The 15,860-nt window shown below is 35.7% G+C and overlaps 1 long non-coding RNA gene across 2 annotated transcripts; it reads right to left on the bottom strand.

Annotated features, from left to right (window-relative positions):
- Window positions 1-1,035: 1,035 nt before the first annotated feature.
- Window positions 1,036-11,943, bottom strand: LOC110904243. Of its 2 annotated transcripts, none has more exons than XR_002572440.2 (5): window positions 11,650-11,943; window positions 11,533-11,569; window positions 11,314-11,386; window positions 1,413-1,460; window positions 1,036-1,316 (listed from the first exon to the last, which is right to left on the bottom strand). It is a non-coding gene; the product is annotated as an uncharacterized LOC110904243 (long non-coding RNA). The 2 variants fall into 2 exon arrangements; XR_002572441.2 differs by having other exon boundaries at window positions 1,413-1,446.
- Window positions 11,944-15,860: the final 3,917 nt, after the last annotated feature.

The following is a 15,860-nucleotide window of genomic DNA, read 5'->3' as shown; positions in this document are numbered from 1 at the left end:
ATTATTAACTTGATGGTTTGTTGCTATGTATGGCTAAAATGATAAAACACTGTTATTAACACTTTATGTTTTATATATAGATGATATATGAGGTTTCTTTTTGCTAATAGTAACTGCATTTATAGGTTTATGAATTCAGAATAATGGATGGATATATATGGCTGTATTTGGCATGATGATGTTGTGTTTAATGTTGTAAAAAGCAGGGAATTGTGAGATAATAGATTGCTTTGCCCAATTAGATTATGTGTTAAATTATAGTTCTTTAAGTCATTGTTTCATTTTCTTCAATTCTATGTAATTTTGGAAAAAAAATTCAATAACAAACAGTGGTTTGAACATCTGTATGCCTTTTGGTCAATAGTTAATGGAAACACATGTTAGGTTGAACAGTGTTTTGAAGAGGAAAACCGTGTGAGAAGACAATAGATCTTAGTAAATTAAACATCTGTTTAGGCTTAAACAGATGTTTGGCCTTTAACAGATGTTTCGCCTTTTATATTAGAGGTTTAGACTTAAACAGTTGTTTGACCTTAAACAGATGTTTTGCCTTAAACAGATGTTTTGCCTTCTATATCAGATATTTGGACTTAAACAGATGTTTGGCCATAAACAGATGTTTGGCCTTAAACCAAACATCTGTTTAAGCTCAACATCTGTTTGACTATTGGTCAACATCTGTTTGAAATTTGGTCAACATTTTATTTTGTAAAGAAGTACAAAAACAAAGATTTTTACAAAATCCCAAATCACCCTATCATGTAAGTGCATTGAAGTAAAAATGGAAATGATATTATTCATGTGGTCCTGTTGTGCTTTTGTTTGTCCTCTAATATGAGTTCATAATCTAATCCGGTGATTTGAAGACATTGTTGTTGAATCGAATGAGATGGTTGATGTAATGTGTTCGTATTAATAACAAATAGTAATTAATATAACTAAGTTTCCCGAGCCCGGGAAGCAATCCCGGGTAAAAACCTAGTTATCTATAAACTTAACACTTGTTGTAGAAAGATCTAAAGTCCCACAGGTAGCTGGTAAATTATAATTAGTTTCTAGTGGTTTAAAAAATAAAAATTATAATGTATGCAAGTCGGGGCCTATAGATACCTGAATCTCTCTAAACTGTCAAACAACACTGGGCTAGAAAATATCATCTTATGCCACTACAAACTGCAATTAATCACCGCCAAAACAGATCATTAAGTTCCTTCCAACTATTAATCATCGTCGGTTAATAACATTTTTCATTTGAACAACCATCTTAAACCACCAAAAAGATCATTAAGTTTCCTCCCATCAGTTTCATAACCAAACTGAAAAAAAGAATTGAAAAAAGAGTTAAATGCATAAGAAATAAAGATCAGGCTACTTCATACGTATAAATCAATGAATTCAAACTACAATGTTACCTCGAAAACTTTAGCTTCCAAAGCATGTGGCCCACTAATCAACAATAACTGAAAATATTTAGACTACTATATTTAAAAAATTCGAACAGAACATAAATAAAAAGTAAACATTTGTATGTTAGAATTCCTAAGACCACTCGGTGTGGGGCTCGGCAAGGCCCGTCTTTGACTGTCGCCGGGCCTCAACACCATTTCCTTGTTGTCGTCGTCGTCAAAACGTCGTAGCCCAGACGGTGAGGACGCTCGCTAAATGACAAAAGTTTAAAGTCGTTTGACAACGGCTATTAATTAAAAAAAATCAATTCCCTTTTAAATTCAAAACCAACAGTCAAGTTTTTAAAAAATCAAAAAAATTAATAACTTTACCTATAAATACACTCAAAACACCCCATTTTTTTACCCACTTCAACGAATTCTCTCTCTCAACTTTTCTTCTACTTTTTATACAATTCTACTACTTTTTATAAAACTCTTCTACTTTTTATAAAATTCTTCTACTTTTGCCATGGATTCATACAACCCGAACAACCCTATCCCGAACCCAAACCCAAACCCAAACCAAAACGTTTTTAAGGATGGCACACATATAATACTCAACAGCAGGATGACTATGTTCGCCAACTTTAATCTGTTTATAAGAAGGTTAAATAGGCATTTGACCTATGCAGTTAATGCGGGAAAATATCGGTTATCGATCAGGGACTGATATCTGAGATATCGTTTATCGCGGTGAGATATCGGTAGGATATCGGTAATTTATAATATCATGCATATATATAGGATAGGAGTTGGCCAGAAAGTCCAAATTTCCTAAAAAGTGTAAAAAGTCATAAAACACCATAATGTCAACCATAAAACACACCAAAAACCCACAAATAATATGATGAAGATTACTAAAACATCATGTATGTGAGTTTTGTGTTGTGTTTTAGATGTTAAGGCTCTGATTGTGGAATGACAAATATTATTGTGTTTTATGTTGTTTAGCATTGTGTGTTTTATATTCATAGTTCTACGATGGTGTGTTTGAAGTTTTTATGGACTATTAGAGTTTGAATATGGTGTTTTAGTAATATTCATTCTATTATTTGTGAGTTTTAGGTGTGTTTTATGCCTGAAATTATTGTGTTTTATGACTTTTTACACTTTTTAGGAAAAACACACTTTCCGTAGGATCCCCACTCCATATATATATATATATATATATATATATATATATATATATATATATATATATATATATATATATATATATATATATATATATTCATATCTAGAAGTCTAGAACCTATATAATATTAATAGCAAAATATAGTGTTGGTGCACTACATCTGTCGACTTCGTCTTGTATCGAGTCTTACATTGAATTGCATAGATTATGGCACGTTTTATGAGAAAATAGGAAATGTATGTGTATAAGAAGCAGGTTTCGCTCATAGGGACATTTGCTAGGGGTTTCGCTTATGTGGATAGCCTAGGGTTTCGCTTATACGTACATGTTAGGGTTTCGCTCATAAGGACATGTACCTTGGAGCGAAACCATCATCACTATAAATAGGGGTCATATGAGCGAAACCATAGAGAGCATTGCCTTGTATTCCATACCAAAGTGCTGCCGGTGTGAAGATCGAGCTGTAATCATTGTCAAATCAATACAAACAGTAGATTAAGTGAAGAATCAGCTATTTCTACCTTCGTTTCTTGTTATTCCGCACCTGAAACGAAGTTGAACACCTCTGAACGACTCGTTTGGGTCAGAACACGATCCTACAAGTGGTATCAAAGCTCAGGAGGAGTTCTGCAGAGATTAGCTGGATTTCATCATCATTTCTTACTTCTACACCTTCTTTCATCATTTCAGAAAGTTTTATCGGTCAAAATTGGATCAAAATTTCACAGACTGTGTGTAATTGGACATAGACAAATCCCTGAAAGTTTGACATTGAAATAAGGATTAAAAATGGACCAAATTAACCTCCGATTAGGTTTCGCTCATTCGGACATATAGTGATTTCGCTTATTTGTCATCAGGGTTTCGCTTTTGTGACACATAATCTGTAGGGTTTCGCTCCAAATTGCTTAATAATTTCGCTCTTTTGGACATCAGGTTTCGCTCTTGTGTCACAAAATTGAGGAGTTTCGCTCTTGGATAATCAGTAATTTCGCTCCAAAGACCATAAGGGTTTCGCTCTTGTGACATTGTTTGAGGTTTCGCTCTTAAGGTCATCCAGAACACTATTTCGCTTTTACGGACATCTGGGATTTCGCTCTTAGTGCACAGTCACCACCTGATTTCACTTATTTGTCACTGAATTTGAAAATCGTACTAAGTCATCATGGATACCGAGTTCTATAACGCGTTTGCAACACCGTCTGGTCCAGCTGCTATTGCTCAAGCTATGAATTTAGAAAACGAGACAGGAACCACCCAAAAGCCCCCGAAATTGATGAGTATCGAAGAATATTACGGGTGGAAAGGCAGATTCGAAAACTGGGTTCAAGCAAACCATCTTAGATCATGGGAATGCATTCTGAAGAAATACGTCTTGCCTCGAACAGATTTACAGGTTCTTAAAGAGTTATCAGAGTTCACGGATCAAGAACGAGTTATGTACAAAGCTGAAAAAATGATGATCAGTCTGCTTCAGCAAGCAATCAAAGAAGACATATTCATATTGCTTCAGCATGACAAAACTGCGAAGTCAATCTGGGATGCACATAAAGTCAAATTTGAGGGTAGCGAGAATATGATTAAAAGCAAGAAGGTGTTGCTAAAGAAAGAGTTTGATCTGTTCAGTAGCTTACCGGGTGAAGATACAAAGAAGTTGATTGAACGTTACTGCCGCTTAGTGCGATCAATGTCGATGTTGAGTATTACCAAAGATCGTGAAGAATGGGTAGACAAGTTAGCCGATGCGTTACCGCAGAAAGAGTGGGGAACGTATTTGATGATTCTGAAGAATACTGGTGTTTATGATGGGCTAACGATTTCTCAGTTTATCGAAAAGATCGAGAGTCAGGATCTGGAACAGGAGAAGATTGCTAGGATGAACAGTCCGAGTGGTCAACAGGACGTGAAGATGTACTACAAGGGTAGCATTCCAGTTCCAGAATCTGAGAGAAGTCCGAAAATCCAGACTGCGTTTAGTACTGGGGATTCTACAGAAAAGATTGATCAGAGTTCAACTAAAAGCAGCAGTAGATTCTCATCATTTCCGAGTGTCAATCCTAAAGAGTCAAATACAAGCTTTCAGTCTCAAGGCACAAAGACAGGAAATGGTTACGTGATTCAGTGCAACATCGCTCTAAATCTTCCAGAAGGTCAAAATTTTTCTGAGGAAACTGCAAAAGACCACATGGCTCTACTCGGTTCTGTATTGTTATCATATGAGGGTCTTGTAGCTGGTCGGATCGGAAATCCTATGCTCACCAAAGAGGATTACGATCAGATAGACGCCAAAGAAATGGAACTGATGGATATCAAATGGTGTCTAGTAAGTGTTCTTAGACGTGCTGAAAAGTTCAAGACAATTACTGGGAGAAATGACTTTCTTGATGCTCATGTATCTACTTTAGGTTTTGATAAATCTAAAGTTACTTGTTTTGGATGCAGGGAGAAAGGCCATTTCAAACGAGAGTGCAAGAACAGGGAGGCTAGTGGTGCTCAGAATCCGTTCGGAAAAGATGACTACTACCGAAAAGCCATTTATCAGCAGGTTGGTCAATCACAAGACTCACAGACGGCACATGGTAGGAAGATTGAGGATTCGAAGAGCATGTTTGGTGGATTTCAATTGGAGCAACTACATATCTCCTGATAGCAAAGCCTGTTTAGTTGATCAAGATGATGAAAGACTACCTGAAGGCTTCAGCTGGGATATGTTTGTTGATAAAAAGGGAGAGTTCAAAGCTTTCATTGCCAAGATTGTCAGAGAACCAGACATGTTTACCACATGGATGAAGTCTATTGGTGTGACTGTAGAAAGTGTGGAGGAACAGTCTGTTGCATCTGATGAAAGCTCAGAAAGTGCTGATGAAAGTTCACAGAGTTCAGATGAGTGTGTACAGAATGATGTTACTTCAGAAAAAGAAGTTGTATTTGATCAAACACCGTCTGATTCTGGTGTATCAGATGCTGATTCTGGAAAATCTGTACAGTTTGATCAATCACCAGTTGATAGCAGTAGTGATGATGAGGAAGAGAAACATATCAATATTGCTAAAACTCATCTTTCTCCTGAAAGTTTTCATTTCTATTTTGCAGATCGCATGGAAAAACTGAAGGCAAAAAGAAAGAGCAAATGGAAATGAAGACTGAAAGTGTTGCTGAGAAGAGTGTTGAGAATGAGCATGTAAAGGTAGAAGAAAAGATGAAAGAAGCAGAAAAAGTGGTAGAAGTGGTGAAGACAATCGAAATTGAGAAGATTGTTGAAGTTGTAAAGCCTTGCGAGAAGTGTTTGGAAGCATGCAAGGAATGTGCAGCAAAAGCTGATATAATAGCTGAATATGAGAAGAAGAAGGAGCAGTTGCTGTTTAATCTCAACTATGTGAAAGAATCTTATAATGTCTTGAACAAAACAATAACTGGTCTTCAAAAGACAAATTCAGAAAGAGAACAAGCACTAACGATGATGAATGCAGTCATGATGACAAAGCAGAAAGCTATCAACTTCTACATCGAAGAAAGTGCTAAGTGAAAGCAAGAGTTGGAGACCGAAAAGATTGAGAATGAGAGAATTAGACGATTATTGCAAAGTTATTCTAGTTCTGATTATCTCATTGATCGTATTTACCCAACTGTTGCAGGTATGGAAGCTTTTCAAAATCGAGAAGCCGAAGAAAAAGAAAGATAGTGGTAAGAAACCGACTGTTAGCTATAACAAGTGTCCCCCTCCAATTTGGGAAGGATATTCACCTAGAAAACCAAACGAGGAGCAACTTGAAAAAGCAGTCAATATAAAGCTAAAAACTGACACAACTAATGAATTACCAGAAAACATTGACGTCACATTTACCTCGTCTGACACTGATCATGAGTCTGAGTTAATTAAAAAGGTGGTCGATCAGGTGTTGGATACTGATGAGGAGTCCGAGTCAAAGTCTGAGTCTGGAGGGTCAAATTCATCAGTCAACAGTCCAAAATCGTCGGTCAAACGGTCTTACAGTAAAGAGTTTTTATTATCAAAGGCAAATTTGGATGATGAAACATTTGAAGTCGCATACACTTTAAATGATTCTGACAAATTATACTCTGACAAAGAGTTTCCAATAAGAAGTGTCAGATTTGAATTGATCAAAAAGGTTTTCAAAATGACAGAAATCAATATTTCTGAAATAAAAGATTTAAATCTTACTGGAAAACCTAAAAAATACACTTCAAGAGTTCAACAACGTCTAAACAAGAAAAAGGGTTACAATTCTGGTTCGGGTTCTCAAAAGAAACCAAACCAAAATCGTAGCTACAAAAAGAAAGGTCTTGGTTTTATTCAACTAGAAAATCATAAAAATGTGAAAAATTCTAAAACAAAAACAGAATTTGTGTCAGGAGGAAGTTCAGAGAGGAACAGAAGAAACCATTCTGGAGACAGTCAAACCAGGAGTTTTTTGCTGAAAAGAAGAAGAATGGAATTGATGTGTCATATCCAAAAGAAACTCGTACCTGTTACAGATGCAATGAAGTTGGTCACATTGCATGGAACTGTCAGAAAAACGCCAAAACAAAACAGGGAGTTTCTCAGAAATTGAAAGAAAAGAATGTTGATGTTGAACCACCAACCGACAGACTTAAAATTTTTGAAAAATCAACTTATGAGGTTGGTGAGTGTTCTACAAAGAATTTTTATAAAAAGAAAGAGAATGACAACCAAGTGTGGGTTGTTAAGAAGGTTGATGTGAATGTCGGCGATGAATCTGGTTCCACAAAGCCAGAGGAGCCACAAGGTGAGGTGAAAATTTCAGTGAATGATGAAGAATTTCCATCACTGAAGTTTGAAGAAGTTAAAAAGAAAGTTGGTAAAATTGAAATCTCGAATCAGTTTTACAAAGAGAAAAATGAATTTGATGTCGAGAAAACATTCAACGGGAGTGTTAAAAAGATTTTTGGAAAAATGCTAAATGGGAAAGTGAAGGGGGTTAAAGATTTTTATGCGACTAAAAAGGCAACATACAACCCCACTGCGCAAGAATTGAAAACCATCAAGTCTGAAAAGACTTGGATGGAAGTTTGTTTCCCTTAAAGTCTTAGGACTTTGCCGGAGATCCAAAGTTTATATCGTGGATCAGGAATCGGCATCATTCATGTTTTTGATGAATTTATATGTAAGTTTGTTGAAAATGTTTGAAATGTTACAGGATGAAGGACTACGCCGGAGCTTCCAGGAATCGGAATCCTGATTGGTAAATGTAGACGTAACATTCCTACAGTGGGTAATTGTTCAGATATACCTACAAGTGGTATTGATTGTGATTTTACAAGTGGTTATTCATTTACAAGTGGTAAAAAGGTTGCTTAATTGCAAAACGGTAAATCAGGGACATTAAATTGTACTTGATTTACTAACATAATAACTGACAAAATGATGAACCATATCCCCGTAATTTACAAGTGGTAAATCTTCAAAAGGTTAACACAAATTCATTTTCCGGAAAAATCATTTTGATTAAAACAAACTTAAGTGTTTTGAGATCTAAATGAGAAAATGGTTTGTGAAAGGGGGAGTTCTGATTGTTTAAGCCTAGTGGATGGCGAATTGATGCGATTCGATGTCAGTTGTCAAAGTTTCTGTACAGTTTGTTTTGTTTTGTTTTGTTTTGTTTTGTGTTTAAGTGGGTCAAGAGCTTAGTTTGTTTTCAAATTTTTTCTTTAATGTGTTTGCATTTTAGGGGGAGTAGAAAATTTCAGAAAATCCAAAAACATTCGAAAATTTGAAAAATACAAAAACATGATAAAATCCAAAAACAAGTTTTGTTGTGAAAAGAGGAAATGATAGTACATCAGTGGACTGTCACAACATGCTAAAGATTTGTAAAGATAAAATGTGATAAACAATCTTGCTGAGGATGTGTCAGTAGGTTTTATACACTTAGTAAATTGTGACGAGATATAAACATAAAAATTTCAAACTTGCTTGTTCTGTGGGTTAACAACTTCTTAGATATATAGGTAACCCCTGAAATCTTGTTTGAAAGGTCCCTTATCTGGAGTATTATCCCGGGACTTCTGCTGAATAGAAGTTCTGACCTAGTCCCCGGATAATGCTTTCCGCAAATGCTTGAAACATAGCATCGCCCTCAGCAAGCTGATGAAACAATAAAATTGATAGTCGCTGCTGTTGTAATCAAAAGATCCTCTAAAGGGGACACACCAAAAGTCGAAGCCGTCATCTCTTTGCGTATACGGAAATATCGACCTGAGCTCTCACGGACCTCGCATCAAACCCCTGAACAGATATCATCTGTGGTATACTCACCTGTAAGACTGAATATTGGGATCTGGATACGGGAGTATATTCAAGTAGTAGGACACACGAATAAGTTTAAGTGCTTAAAACATTAATTCGTATCTCGAAGCAGTTGAAATTTGTGTGAAAACTTAAGTGGACAAACATACTGACAATCTAGGTGAATTGTTTAGAACTTAAAATGTAATCAGCTTAACGGTGTTAGTAACATGTCTCATAATTTGATATGATCCTCTTACGCAAACTCACAAAAATATTGTTTGTAAATATTTCAATTCTGCATTTTGTTGTTTTTACAATTGATGTCAGTTTTTGTGTTTACAAGTGGTGTCATTTACTTTCTTTCAGAAAATCCAAAAAGATTTTGTGTGTGTTTTAGCATAAACTTTTGAAAAAGTCAAAAAGATTTTCGACAACTGATGTAGGAAAGCTGATTTTCAAAATTCCGAGTGCTAAACATGATGACATTGTTGTGAGGGGGAGTATGTCTTAAATGTCAAAATATGTTTTCTAAATCAACAAGTGGTTCATCATGTGTGTGTGATCTGAGAGAGAGTGATTGTTGGTGTATGTTTATGAGAGGGAGTCGTCTGATTATTTCAGAGAGTTAGTGCATATGTTTATACTTAAATTGTTACAATCTTATTTCTGGGTTAAGAATGTGCAGGTTTAGCCAAGTTTCGATCCTGGAAGATGAAAACTCTGCATATAGAGCTGGAGCCAGGTTTCGATCTTGGAACATGAAGAGCCAGACAATGATCCTGATGCAGATATTGCTGAAGAACAAAGAAATGCCAGCAAATCGAGAGGGGGAGTCTGAAGATATTCAAGCAGATATTGTTAAAAAGGAGTCTGTTGATGAAGATAAAGAGAGAGAGAAAAGCCCAGAGGCTGATCAAGACTGAAGATGTGAAGACACAGCATTGTCCTGACTCGATAGTCAACTCGTCAACATCTGAGGGGGAGTCTGTTGGTGCACTACATCTGTTGACTTCGTCTTGTATCGAGTCTTACATTGAATTGTATAGATTAGGGCACGTTTTACGAGAAAATAGGAAATGTATGTGTATAAGAAGCAGGTTTCGCTCATAGGGACATTTGCTAGGGGTTTCGCTTATGTGGATAGCCTAGGGTTTCGCTTATACGTACATGTTAGGGTTTCGCTCATAAGGACATGTACCTTGGAGCGAAACCATCATCACTATAAATAGGGGTCACATGAGCGAAACCATAGAGAGCATTGCCTTGTATTCCATACCGAAGTGCTGCCGGTGTGAAGATCGAGCTGTAATCATTGTCAAATCAATACAAACAGTAGATTAAGTGAAGAATCAGCTATTTCTACCTCCGTTTCTTGTTATTCCGCACCTAAGAAGAAGTTGAACACCTCTGAACGACTCGTTTGGGTCAGAACACGATCCTACATATAAAAGTGTTCATCAAGATCAACCAAGGCACCCGATTCTTCATTTGTTTATCATAACTTAAAACACTAAAATCCGATTGAAGCACAGGAGCTTGGGAGGGACGATTAGGGTTCAGCAGACATCATCAGTTGTCGTGTTAAGTGTTCGAAGTGTGATAAAGGTTATAATATATGGGCCAAAAAAGCATAAAAGAACTGGGCTTTGTATTTTGTTGGCAGCCCATAAAGAAAAACATAAAAATCTGGCCTACCGATTTTCTTACCGATATGACCGAGATAAGAATATCAAAATATCGGCGATATCCCGGTAAATATCGCCAATATTCTCGCCACCGAGATTTCTACCGATATTCTGAACCGATATTATGTGCCAAGACCGATAACCGATATAGCACCGCTATATCACCGAGATAGCGCCGATATTAACTGCCCAGCATTTGACAACATATTCCACTTGCTAGTATACCACAAATTACTAAATGGAGACGGTGTATTTAATAGGCTATTCAAGATTTAAATTTTAAGGATGGCATACATGTAATATTCAATAGCAGAACATATATTACCAATATCACTAAAAATGACTATCAAACTATAGTACTAAAAAAGTTCTGAACTTAGCAGGCCATATAGTCTATGTATGCTTAAATATTTCTTAGTTAAACTAATTTAAAAACACGATAAAATATTTGCAGCTTTATTCCAAATAATATATCCCTTACATCTACATTATTATTAATTTATCATAAAAGGGAAATGATCATGAAACAATGTAAACATAAAGAAAGATCCCATTGAGACATTTCATCAAACATGTAGAATGCATGACTGAATCTGGCCAAGGAATTAAACTTATATAGGTCAGTTCAGCCACAAAGTCGCAAATACCAAACCGGACTCATGATGTGTAATCCAATTCTAAATCAAAAGTATAAAGAAATCACCTACACGCATCATAATTTCAAGAAACGTCCAAATTTGGGTAAAGTTGATGATTGACAATGAAAATTATTACCTGAGTTTATGGATTAGCATTTTGTTTCACTCTGAATTGTCTTCAAGATTGGCACCTCAAGCATTACATGTATCTGCACAGATAACAAAGCCAAAAGGCCATTGACTGTAACAAACTAAAAACCAATAAATCATAAATAACAACATAAAAACATAGTAAGAACTAAAAATTAACATGATGTTTCAAAAACTCATAAATAACAAGGATGAGTAGCAATACCTAGGATTGCAAGCCCTGCTATCAAAACCAACTGTAACTACAACCGCAAATAAAGTATGAGGCGTGGATTTTTCATCTGCGAAAAAACATAATGAGAAAGCAAAAAGGAAAAATTACCTTCTATAATCCAAAGTGGTGGTGAAATGAACGATAGAGTAGCACTGGTGCAATGGAGGGTGAAGGTAGGGCAAAACAAATCGAGAATCACAGTGGTTGAAACTCTATCGACTAGCAGTGGAGCTATGACCACCATCGTGGCATCCGCCATCACATCTTTGTCCATCGAGGTTATACAGAAGCAAGAAAGTAGAATCGATTTACCCGTTAGGGCTAAAAGGGATGAATGAAGGAAATCAATGAATGATGATCGTAAATTTGAGCGGTTAATTTTGGGGAGATGGAAATCAATTTGGGGAAAACTACGGAGGGGGAAACGGGGAAAATAGGAGGGAAAGTAAAAAAGTTAAAAAATTGTAAGGAAAGATTAACTTTTAAAGAATTAGAATAAAATAAATTATTTATAATTTTTTGTATAAATTAATATATATGTTCTAACAAAATATATATAAGATTAAAGCTAAAATGTTATAAATGAAATAAAAATCATGAAACGTAATTCTTTTAAATAGTTTATATAGTTTATATTTAAATATAATGATGAGTAACTTGCCAAAATTGTCCCTAAAGTTTGGTCACTTTTGCCACTTTAGTTCAAAACTTAAACGTTTTGAACATGGGTCCCTATGATTTCAATTTTATTGTCATTTTCAACAAAAAGCAAAATCTAGTCAGTTTTTTTGTCCTTTTCCTCCCTTTTAATAAAGGGCAAAATGGTCTTTTAACGTTTTATTATAACAAATTAGAAAAGTCTAACCATTTTACCCTTCATTAAAAGAGAGGAAAAAGCAAAAAAAAAAAATGGATGTTAACTGAAATATATGACCAAATTTTGCGTTTGGATGAAAATGGCAACAAAATTAAAACCATATGGACCCAGATTCAAAAGGTTTGAGTTTTGAACTAAATTGGCAAAAGTGATCAAACCTTAGGGACCATTTTGGCAGTTTACTCTATAATGAAGATCAATATCGGTACCAATTTTGTTTTGTGATTTCAAGTTTGTTATGGTATCGGTATGGTACGAACACAAAAAAAAAACAAATTCGATGAAAATTGAAATATTATTGAACCTCGAAACCATAAAAAATGAATATCGGTAACGATATTGAAGGTTCTTCAGATAGTCTTGATTAATGGTATTCAATATTCTCGCTGCATTTGATGTGGACACCTTTACAAGAAGAGAACCGCCACATGAGCACCTTAGCTTGGTCGAGGTAGAGGATCAAAGTTGCGTCCTCGGCATCAAAGGTTTCGTTGAATTGACCCGCCACTACCATTGAATCCATATAAGCCTCTAAATAGCGGGCACCTAGCTTGTCGGTGATGCGCAACCCTGCCAGAAAGAGCCTCATATTCTACTTCGTTTAAGCCGAGTGGTGCGAGTTAGTTTTCCAACTTTCGTTTCCATTCGATCAGCCGAGTGGTGTGAGTTAGTTTTCCAACTTTCGTTTCGTGTGTTAAGCGTTGCGTTGCGTTTAAGCGAGTTGCGAGTAAGCGTTGCACGTTGCGTTGCGTTGTGATAACCACATAACATTAAACAAGTAATCACACAAATAACACATAACACACACAACAACTAGAATGCATAAAAGTAAATCCGTGTTTCGAGTTTGCGTCTGTGTTGAGTTTGCGTTTAGTCTAAACAAGCGATGTAAATGCGATAAAATGCGTTAAACAGTAAGCGTTATAAACTGCGTTAAATGCGATAACTGCATTTTGAATAAGCGTTGTAATCATGCGTTTAAAATGCGTGTTGAAAACATAGTTTAACCCTTTAGCGTTAATCGAAGAGTACAAGCAATTAAGCAAGAAATGACATATACAAGTAATGACCCGGAAAGTCGGGTTGTTACAATGCCCTTGAAAACATAGTTTAACCCTTTAGCGTTAATCGAAAATCTCGAGAGTACAAGCAATTAAGCAAGAAATGACATATACAAGTAATGACCCGGAAAGTCGGGTTGTTACAATGCCCCTTAATGGTGGGTTTGGGCTTGTAATACAATGTGTGTTCGTCTGACTCTATGGCCCATTTGACCAATCATCCGTAAAGTTCTGGCTTTTTCCAGAGAACTTTGTGGATGTTGTAGTCGGTGAGGACATTAATGGGATGCTCTAGGAAGTACCGACAGAGCCCCTTGACAAATGGACTAGCGCGAAGACATATGGACAACCGTGTGGATTCTGGAGTCACTTATGTCTTGTATCCTTTGTCTCCATCGTGATGGCATATATCCACACGACGAGTGGGTTCTGCTGGTGACTTGTCAAAGCCAATCGCTCATTTTGTAGGTCGGTTATGGGTTTTTCCCTGACTAAACGGTGGTCCGGGACCATATCTCTTCATAAAGTAATAAAATAACAAAAATAAATAATAAATATATTAAAAACAGTGATAAAGTTTGTAATATTTTGTAAACATACTCTTTTTAACCCGAACTCATTCTAACAAACGTACATTTTTACAAGAATCAAACACTTATCTTTTTTTAAATGGTATGTTATGACCTTCACCCGATTTGACCAGTTCTTTGGTTGACCCGACCCCTTGTTATGCCTAGTGTATATAACACTCTTAATTTATAATATTTAAAATATAAATATACTTTTATATAAGGTTTTTAGTTTATATAGTATAATTTATAGGCCTACAAAAGGGATGTTGGGGAATAGTGCGAGGCAGCTCCTTGACACTTCCCCCTTTACCCTGTAAAATTACGTTTTTGTCACCAGTTTAAAATTACACTCTTGCCTAGGAAGCTTTACTCATTGGCCCTGACAAATTACGATTCTTCCTCCAGTTAAAAAATAACAGTTTTGCCATCATTTTAGTTTTTTAGCAAAACTATAGTAGTGTTTTGTTTTAATTGGTTGAATAGATTTAATTTTTATTCTTGTAGGCAGTTGTCTAGCACCCACACATTAGTTCTGACAAATTACAATTTTACTCCAATTCAAAATTAAAGTCTTGCCATCGGTTAGTTTTTTTTAGCAAAACTGTGGTAGTGTTTTGTTTTAAGTTCAAAATTACAGTCTTGTCATCGCTTAATTTTTTTAGCAAAACTGTGGTGGTGTTTTGTTTTAATCGGTTGACTTGATTTAATTTGTATTGAGATCATATTATGAGTAGTATGTACAAATAACTAAAACACATGTGTACATGTTATGGAGCTAAGAAATATGCGGCTTAACACCCAGCAACACGGGTAGGGCATAAAACTAATTTTATATAAATGACATATTTTAATTGCTAAAAAGTAAAAACTAAATCACTTTTATTGATCTCTATATGAAATCAGTTAATCGATTTCCCTCCAAAAATTCATCAATATTCCCTCCACAAGTTTACTTTCCTATATTCTCTCCCAAGTAGGGATGGCAAAAAAGCCCAAGCTCGACGGGTATACCCGAAACCCGAAACATACGGGCCGGGTATACCCGAAGTCCGATGGGTATGGGCCGAGTATGGGATTAAAAATATAAAAATATTCGGGTACGGGTAAGGGTATGGGATTTAGCGATACCCACCCGATACCCGGCCCGTTTACCCGAATAATACCCGAAAAGCATATTAGTTTAAGGGGCAATTACATATATCCCCCTACAAACTTCATTAATTACATATATACCCAGTGTTGTAAAAATCGCTTGGCGCTAGTCGGGCGGTGGGGTATCGACTAGCGATTAATCGGGATTAATAGGTATTAATCGGAATTCATCGGATCGAGATATTTATATGTAATTTTTAGTTATATATATAGACACACATTTTTATATGTAGTTTTCTAAAACAGATATTTTTTAACCACTCATTGACACATTTATTTAAGTAATTGGAAGGAATTTATAAGGTTTGGTCGAAATTTGGCCGGTGTGTAGCCAAAATTTGGCCATAATAGGACCGCCATTGACCGCCTAGTGTTTAGTCGGCCATTAATCGGTGAACCACCGATTAGTGATTAATTGGCGATTAATCGGAGACTAGTCGGGATTTTTACAACCATGTATATACCCAACCTAAAAATTAAATTACATATATCTCCTTCCTTAGAACTAGAAATATCAAATTTAGCCATTTTAGATTATTTTATTAAAAATAGTTTATATAATAACTGATTTACCCTTCTTTCACCAACACTCACAGATTTACACATTACAAATTTACCCATTTCAAAATCTGATAAAATATCTCATGAAGCAATAAT

This window comes from Helianthus annuus, chromosome 14 (genome assembly GCF_002127325.2).
Source record: "Helianthus annuus cultivar XRQ/B chromosome 14, HanXRQr2.0-SUNRISE, whole genome shotgun sequence".
Taxonomy (NCBI): Eukaryota; Viridiplantae; Streptophyta; class Magnoliopsida; order Asterales; family Asteraceae; genus Helianthus; species Helianthus annuus.
The sequence above is the reverse complement of the archived record's forward strand: the minus strand, read 5'-3'. Positions and strand labels throughout refer to the sequence as shown.